The following is a 9,126-nucleotide window of genomic DNA, read 5'->3' as shown; positions in this document are numbered from 1 at the left end:
TTAGTCCAGTCCTGATTATGCTTGAGGAAACAGATTTTAAAGTTTCTCTTAAAATAAATACCATTATTTCTCGGGACGCCTGGGTGGCTCAGTTGGTTAAGCAGCTGCCTTCGGCTCAGGTCATGATCCCAGCATCCTGGGATCGAGTCCCGCATCGGGCTCCTTGCTCGGCAGGGAGCCTGCTTCTCCCTCTGCCTCTGCCTGCCATTCTGTCTGCCTGTGCTCGCTCTCTCTCCCTCTCTGACAAATAAATAAAATCTTTAAAAATAAATAAATAAATACCATTATTTCTCATTATACTTCCTTTCATATACAGAACAAATTTTAAACTATTCTTCAGGTTCTGTTAGTCCTTTAGGTGATGTTGGTATACCCCATCTCTTGTCCTGTTTGAAAACTTAAGCCCAGCTACTGAACTGTGCAAGCAATTGAAGAGAAGAATTAGGAATTTGTTTTGTTCTTTTTCCTAGCTCTGTTTTTCATTCTTGGCACGCCTACTCCCACCCACCAATCCAAGGCTACAGTCTTCCTCTCTTAAAACATATTTGTGCCTGCATTGTACTCCCTGGTTAATTTACACAGCTCTGATTCATCCTGAAGTCATATGATTCCGACAGGTGAATTGCCCCAGGCAGTCACCTGGAGACACTTTTTTGTAATAACACATATGTTTCGTGACGGGTCCGTGCATCACCCTCATTTTTCAGCCATAAGGTGTGACAGAGTTCCAGTTTCTTGTCCTGTGCCCTTAAGATATTTGTACTTTTGTTCATGTTTCTTCTTATGCATGTCTTAGCAATCATTTTTAGTTTTTTTAATCTTCTCAATGATCCTCCAGATACGTCATTGTCCCTGTGGTTTTTCTCTTCCCCCTTCTTGTTTGTAATACAACAGTTTGTCGTTCTGGTGATATATTAGTCGAAGATGATTTCTGTGGGGCATATAGATTAATACATAAATAACCACGAAACCTGTGGTGAAAAAAACGGCTGCGTTGAGGGCTTGTATTTAGGTAGGTGGAGTTATCTTCCAGCTTCTCTTCCTCTGTTGCTTCCTCATTCCTTCCTGCCCACCTGCAGCCTCCCTTAGCCACTCAGAAGCTTAGAATTCTCATGTTTTCCAACTTCCAGTCAGGAAGAGAAGCAATCCACAGAGAACAACATTTGGGGTGTCTGCTATGCGCACCGTAACTCTGCCTGTCTTGAAACGGCTCCCTCCCTCACAGGAAGGCTACGCGGTAGCCATTACTACGTAAGATGACTCACCCCAGCCATGGTTGATTGGACCAGGACAGAATATCTAATCCAAACTGCCAATCAGATTTTTTCCCGCAAATCCTGATTCTTTTTTTTTTTTTTCAAGATTTTATGTATTCATTTGACAGAGAGAGAGAAAGAAAGCACAAGCAGGAGGAAAGGCAGGCAGAGGGAGAGGGAGAAGTAGGCTCTCCACTGAGCAAGAAGCCTTAGGACAATGTGGGGCTCCATCCTACCCCCCTGAGATCACAGCCTGAGCTGAAACCAGGAGTAGGATGCTTAACCAATTGTGTCACCCAGGCGACCTCCCTCCTAACTTTTCTTAATACAGCACTAACTAACGCTCTCATCCTTGCATCATTCTGCCAATGTGAGGGGCAGGACGAGCTCCCCACCAGAAACTCACACCAATACTGCTGCTGTAGCTCGAGGAGGTTTCTGTTACTTGCAACTAAAGTCTCAGCTATTATGCCATCAAATAACTTAACTCTTATTCGTATATTTGTAACTTTTCCTAACGGCGTGCATTTGGTAAGAGTATTGCCTGCGGAAGTTAATGCGTGTCCCAAAGGAATGACTCCTCGTATCCTTCAAATGCCCACTTCACTGGTGCCTTATGTGAGACTCGCCCTCCAGAGAAAGCTGACAGTTTTGTGGTTTTCCTCCAGCAGAAGTCAGCAGCTTCCGTGTAGGAATAAAGAAAGTGTTTGTGGGGTTGGTCCGAGGCTGGGCTTTTCAGGGAGCCTGTGGCAAAGAGGAGAATGAGGAAGCGAAGGTGGTGGTGGGAAGGCGGAAGGCGGTTAGGGGGATGTCCTGTGGCCAGGAGGGATGGCCTCCTGGGGGAGGGATGACTCCTGTGGCCAGGTTGCAGAATACTGTTTCTCTGTTCCTTGGAATCAGCTGAGGAGCCTTTCCAAGTTTTGCTGGTTGAGTCCCTTCCACAGTGCATTTGATGTCATTGATTAATGCAGTTAAATCATTAATGGAGTTGCCAGATCTGAGCGGCCAAATCTCACCAGGTGATCCTGGTATCTAGCAAAGGTTGCAAAACAACACTGTATACCAGCTGGAGAAATGAAGTTAAATAGGTGCTGGCAGATGGAACAGGGGAATGAAAGGTCCAGGTATTGGAGATCCGGGTGTAGGACTGACAAGAGACCTAGATTCAGAAGGGAGGCTGCTCCGAGAGCGGAATGTCAAGATTGACGGTAATAATGTTTCTGGCGTGGCTCAGAGTGGGCCCGCTGCAAGGAGGTGAAAGGCGGGTAAGACAAGGGGGCAGGCTGGGTCACTCATCAGTGGTTGTCATTTTGTGGGATACTGACTGGAGGTTGAGGTTGCAGGGAGGAGGTGTTCACACTCTTGCTATCTGGTGGAAGGACTCCGGGTAGAAGATTGAAGGACAAAGATGGGAGGACGATGGGTGCTTGGATGACATGAGCTTCAAGGGGGAAGAGGTTTTTCGGGGGTGCGGCGGGGTGGGAAAGTGATGCTTGGAAATTGCCGTGGGGAGTTGAGAGGATCTGTAACTACTCCCTTTTCTGTAGTTTAGGAGAAGGTAGGTTTATATGAAAACTCAGTTTTCCACCTGTGATTCTGTCTTTCTTGTGTGTCTTCTTTACTACTCACACAAAACACTTAACTTCTGGCCACCAGATTACGTTGGGGGGGGGGGTTGGCCCACATCAAGCAATTCTCTGTGGCACCAGCCGGGTGCCTAAAACTTGACTCAGTCTCTAGCTACATAGTGTCGGGTTGCACAGGTTAAGGGCTCCGTCCCACAAAACTGCCTGCCCCAACACCTTCCTTCAGGTGCTAACTGCAAGTCCAGGTTCTCACCTGTGCTTCTGACCAATCAGCTGTAAATCAGTACCCGCCACCCCCTCCTCAGGTTTGATTAATGGGCTAGAATGGCTCACAGAAGTCAGGGAAACATTTACCTGTGCTTACCCTCTGTCTGCTAAAGGATATGATAAAGGCTACCGGTGGATAGCCAGAGGAAGAGAAATATAGGGAAAGGTCTGGGAGGGTCCCAAGAGCAGGAATTTCTGTCCCCATGGAGTTGGGGTGAATCACCCTCCTGGTGGATGTGTTCATCCACCTGGAAGCTCTCTGAACCCTGTGCTGTTGGGATTTTATGGCGACTTTATCACATGGGCAGGCTCAATTACCAACTCCATTGCCAGCCCCTCTCCCCAGGGTGGAGGATGAGGGGTGGGGCTTAGTATTTCCAGCTTCTAATCAGGGCTTGGTCTTTCTGGTGACCAGTCCCCACACAGGAGCCCACCCAGAGTCACCTCAATAGAACAAAAGATGCTCCTAGTGCTCTTGCCACTTAGGAAATTAGAAAGGTTTCAGGAGCTCTGTGTGAGAAGCCAAGGGCAGAGACAAGTGTATATTTTCTGTGATCTCACAGTAGGGAAAGGAGCAGTCTGCCCCAAGACAGAGCTGTAGCAGAAGTGAGGGTCTGGAAGAGACCAGATTCTTCAGTATTTCTGAGGTTTGATTTCCAGATGACTGAGGATTTCTGTGTAAAAATTTCCAGAATTGTGTGAATAGATGTTTTTTTAGGATCTATGACTTAGCCTGTGCCACACAAGAGTCACAGATTGGCGGACTTCAGGCTCATTTTGTTTAGATCACAACAGGGTTTGGGGCAAAAAACTGAATTTGAATGTCTTTGTGCAAGGCCTTCTGTCTCCAGTTTACCCAGATCCCACCATTAAACTTTATTATTTCTTTTTTAAGGTTTCATTTATTTATCAGAGAGAGAGCACGAGTAGGGGCAGGAGGGACAGAGGGAGAGGGAGAAGCAGACTCCCCACCAAGCAAGGAGCCTAATGCTGGGCTTGATCCCAGCACCCTGGGATCATGTTCTGAGCCAAAGACAGACACTTAACTGACTGAGCCACCCAGGCACACTCCACCATTAAACTTCAGATAAGCTCCTTCATACATATATATTACTTCTTTGGCCCCAAGAGTTTTGCTTCCTTAATTTTTTTTTTTTAATTAGGAAAAATTCCAGAATACAAAAGTAAAGACAATGTATAATGAACCCCCTGTACTGTCCCCCAAACCTGCAGACTGCTGCAGGGACCCTGGGGGAGGTAAACTGAGCCACACAAACCACATTTTTGCAAAAGCTTTTTGTTCATGTGACATGCTTCACTCTTACCCTACCCTGGCTTTCTAGTCGTTCTTTGTGTTTCTATGGAAGCAGCATCTTTTTATACACTTTCCCACATAATCATTCAATACATATTTACTGAGCCCCTCGTGTGCCACATCCCCCTGCAGGCCCTGGAGCTAGAGCAGAGAGCAAAACAAATAACTCAGTGTCTATGACAGGAAGCAATTGGAAGGTTTTGAATTGAGGACGGACATGATCTGGTTACTTTCTAAAAGCATCACCCAGGGGGCGCCTGGGTGTCTGTTAAGTCTGTTAAGCTTCTGACTTCTACTCAGGTCATGATCTACAGGGTCCTGAGATTGAGCCCTCCATGGAGCCCTGTGTTCAACAGGCAGTCTGCTTGTCTCTCTCCTTTGCCCCTCTCCCTGCTCATGCTGTCTCTCTCTCAAATAAATAAATAAAATCTTCAAAAAAAAAAAAAAAGTCTCACTCAGGATACTCCATGGAGAATAGATCTGAGGAAGCAGGGAGACTGCTGGAGACACTTGTGTGGTAATGTAGGTAAGAGATGATGGTGGTTGGGTCCAGAGAGACAATGGGAGGAAGGAAGGGAAAGGCATTCAGATTTTTGATATATTTTGAGAGTAGATATGACAGATTTTGTTCATGGTTTGAAAGTGGGTATGAGAGAAAGAGAGGAGTGAAGGAGGACTCCAAGATTTTGGCTAGAGCAATTGGAAGATTGGAGCTTCCATTTTCTAAAGTGGATGATAGAGTGGCAGGGGCACGTTTAGGTAGACAAGGGAAGAACAGGACCTTGTCCCCACAGTCAAGCTGGGCTGCCCCTACGGTGTGGAGGGCTCTGGGAAATATTTTTATGGGACGCCTGTCTGTACAAACAATTTAGTTTAAACAATGTATTTGATTTAAAATGTGTTTAAAAACTCATAAGCTTGGGGCGCCTGGGTGGCTCAGTGGGTTAAAGCCTCTGCCTTCGGCTCAGGTCATGATCCCAGGGTCCTGGGATCGAACCCCGCATTGGGCTCTCTGCTCGGCAGGGGGCCTGCTTCCGCCTCTCTCTCTGCCTGCCTCTCTGCCTACTTGTGATCTCTGTCTGTCAAATAAATAAATAAAATATTTAAAAAAAATTCATAAGCTTATGTGAGCTTTTGTGATTGGTCATGTGATTTAGAATAGTAGGTTGAAAAGAGGTATTTGCTCCTTGCTGTGTTTGCTCCTTGTCCAGCTAGTGTTGGTGAAGATTACCATTTCTCCCTGTCGAGGAACAGGAACCATCTCTTCTTCTTAAATTTTATTTATTTATTGTCAGAGAAAAAGGGGGAGAGAGAGAGACAGAGCACAAGCACAAGCAGGGGGGGGCATCGGACAGAGGGAGAAGCAGACCCCCCCCTTCAGAGGATGAGGCATGGCCACCCCTGGAGTGGGCTTGACACGTGGGGTGGGGTGGGGGTGCTATTGTTGAGGGGGCAGGAAGTGGCAGTGTCTGGGGGAGGATGCACAGGGCAGAGAACACTCATTGCCACTGCTGCTGCTCTTGACTGCTGTTGGCCTATGGGTAGCATTGAGGTGGGAACCCCAACAGTTGAGAGCCAATATGGGGCCCATGTAGGCCACTCAAGTCAAAAGCTGACAGAGATATTTGGTAGCCAAGAGCCCTGAACTTGTCCTGTGTCTGACATGAGTCATACAAATTCCATGTTAACACTATTCTACACAGCTCATCTTACTTGATTCCAGGACATTAAGGCTGCACGTGACAGTGGGAGCCATCCTATCCCCAGTTACCCTTGCTAGAACTGGAGTCAAACAGAGTCCCAGAGCTCCTTAGGACACTTGGTGACTCCAGGAGTGAGGTGGAAATGGGAGGGGGTATAGAGGGTCATTGGGCACCCAGAAGGGAAGAAATAGGGACCAGGTTCCCTGCTTACCTGTTCAGGCCTGGGGCACCCATCCTGGATGGCTCAGCTGATCAGACAGGGACTTAGAAAATTTTGAGGAAGGCATCTCTGATGAAAAGGCCCATATTTGGGTCCCCTTGCCTGGACAACCACAGATAGGGGCTCAGGGCCTGAGGTCCAGGGCCCAGGTCAGGGGCTGACTTGGGTCTAACTGTCAGGCCGATGTCAAATACATGTTCTTGAGGATGGGTCCGGTCTGGAGATCTAAATCTGCGAGCCATTAAGATTCTGAAAATGCCTTTACAGAAGAAGGAAGACGCTCTGAGGCTTCTAGCTCCCTGACTACACCACCTTAATAAAATGGGAGAAGGTGGTTCTCTCTCTTCCTAGGTAGATGAAAAACTCTGGACAAGAATTATTGGCTTGATGGTTTCTAGAACTTACACAGCTTACGCAAACCTACAAAGAACTCTGAGTCCTAAAAACAGAAACCGTTCATAATATGAAAAACCACAGACCCACATCTCCCTAGGAAGCAGTACCTGTGGGGAGGAATGACATTTTTCATTTCCCAGTGCCAGGCCGAGTCTGGGCTGATAACATTTTCCTTGCCCTCTGAACAATGTTATTTGTTTTAGTCTGCGGTCTGTGTAGTCAGGGGACTAATTAATTAACAGTTAAGTCTGCTGGAAACATTCCACTAAGTGGCACTCAGTAAATATTTGATCACAATGATGAGGCTATTGCTTATCTATACCATCAAATTAGAAACAGAAGTCTTTCTCAGCAAGGTGTTAGAGATTTGTCATCGTATAGATGAGAAAATTGAAGGTCAGAGAAGCGAGGTGATTTATCTAATGTTGTACAGCGCGGTAGGGGCCAAGCAAGCCTCGTACCCCCAAATTCCCGATTCTAAATTTATTCATTGCTTTTTCTGCTACACTGCACTAGTGTTTGTGTGAAATAGCTGAATTCCACTAAGCAAATTCATATGTTGAGACATTAACCTTTCCAAAGAACAGTAAAATCTCATTAAGTCGGAATAATTGGAAGAATGACCAGGATGAATTGGGGGAAAAGTTTGAACTATTATCAGAGATACTCAGCTTTTTCCTTTCGAGGCCATGGAGTAAATTGGAACAAATAGCCACAAAAAGGAGGCCGAGTAGAGTTCTCCCTGAACCTGTGTGAAGGAATAAACAGGAATAATTCATAAATGGTACATTAACAGTTCGCATGTAAGTGACAACTACTAAAAATATTATAGGCATTTGGAGAAATAAATTTTTGTTAAAAATAAGCTAAATGTTTCCCTTGGAAACTCCTTGGAAAAATTTACATAAGGGCCTTCACGAACATGTCAAGTCAAACCATGTGCTAAAATGATCATGCCTTTAATTTAGTGGCATGTAAATTAACCTCTATGGTTTTGCTATACTCAAATTGGCATTATTTCTATAGATCCCAGCTGCACAAATGATGACCTCTGTCTCTCACTTCCCATCCCTTTGATTTTTTTCATCTGCCCAAGGCCAAGAGAATTCTTCGAGCTGCTCGAAAACTGGAGGCATTTGCTTTCCCTGCCTACCCACCCACACTCCCAGCCGCTTTTCACCCAATGACCCTCCCCTTCCTGCTACCATCTGTGAGAAGTCTTCATATTTGGCTGTCTGTCAGGTTTTCCATTCACACACTAACACTGTGCTGTTCCTGAAGATGTTTAGAAATGCTGGGCCGTGCTGTCTCTAACTCGTATTTAGCCGAACTGTCGGACACGGTACTTCCGAAGCAGCTGGGAGGCAGCTTCTGTTTTTCTCTCTTCAGACCGACTTTTCCCTCCTTTATTGTGTAAGAATTAGTGTTGTCTACCTGGCAGGTAACACATAGGAGGCTCCACACTAGGCAAGGGGCTGTTACTGACAGGAGGATGTTTGGGAAAATAGTCTGTGTCATGCTCTCAGCCAAGCTATGTGCTCAAAGCTGAGAAAAAGGAAGATCTCTGGGGGAAATGGGCACATATAAGAATTTCTTTGTTGGGTGTGAAGTCCTGGATGGGATTCAAAGAGCCATGTATCTTAAGAAAAAGCTAATCAAAACAGAAAGGAAGGCTACAGATATTTCTGCCATTTGATGTTAGTTTATTCTGATGAAATAGCTTAAGGTCAAAGTAAAATAGAGCACCTCCGGCCTTCCCTGCTGGTGACTTGCTGCCCCCCTCTGGAGAAGTTGGAAACTGAAGCTTTGGTTCCTTTCTGTCCAGTTCTGTCTCTATTGTGGGTCTGTATTCCCATGGCTTCCCTTCTGAAAGGTGCTTTGCTACAGTGTAAAGAAGTATGGGGCCAGAACCGCACACCATGTGTTTAATGAGTTTACAATGACTCTGAGTAATGCCAAGATTTTTATATCCTGGCTGGAGGATGAACTCCTTAGCTTTGTGAACTGTATGTGCTGGGTCTATTGTCCTTCTACCAACCAACAATCCAAACTAAAACCATATTTCTCAGCAGAAAGTCCCTTCTGACTTGGCATCCTGCCTTAGGAATCTTAGCCTTAAAAGGGAGAGAGTTTGGACTCCTGATCTCTAGGGTCCCTCTGGCTGATTCTATAAAAATACCTTTACTGGTGAGAAATGTCTGTTTAACTTGAAGAAACTCCTAGGTATTAAACAAGCCTTCCTTTTATTGAACAAGATTTCTGGAAATAAAACAAACGCACTTGGTGGAAGGGTTGAATTTCAAAAAATTTTTCAAAATAGGAAATCTGCCACTAGGAGACAGTGTTGACATACAGTTTCTATTCAAACATATCCACTATAGGT

Source organism: Enhydra lutris, unplaced genomic scaffold, assembly GCF_002288905.1.
Source record: "Enhydra lutris kenyoni isolate GAN:26980312 unplaced genomic scaffold, ASM228890v2 scaffoldscaffold19, whole genome shotgun sequence".
Lineage (NCBI taxonomy): Eukaryota > Metazoa > Chordata > Mammalia > Carnivora > Mustelidae > Enhydra > Enhydra lutris.
This window is presented reverse-complemented; position numbering follows the sequence as displayed.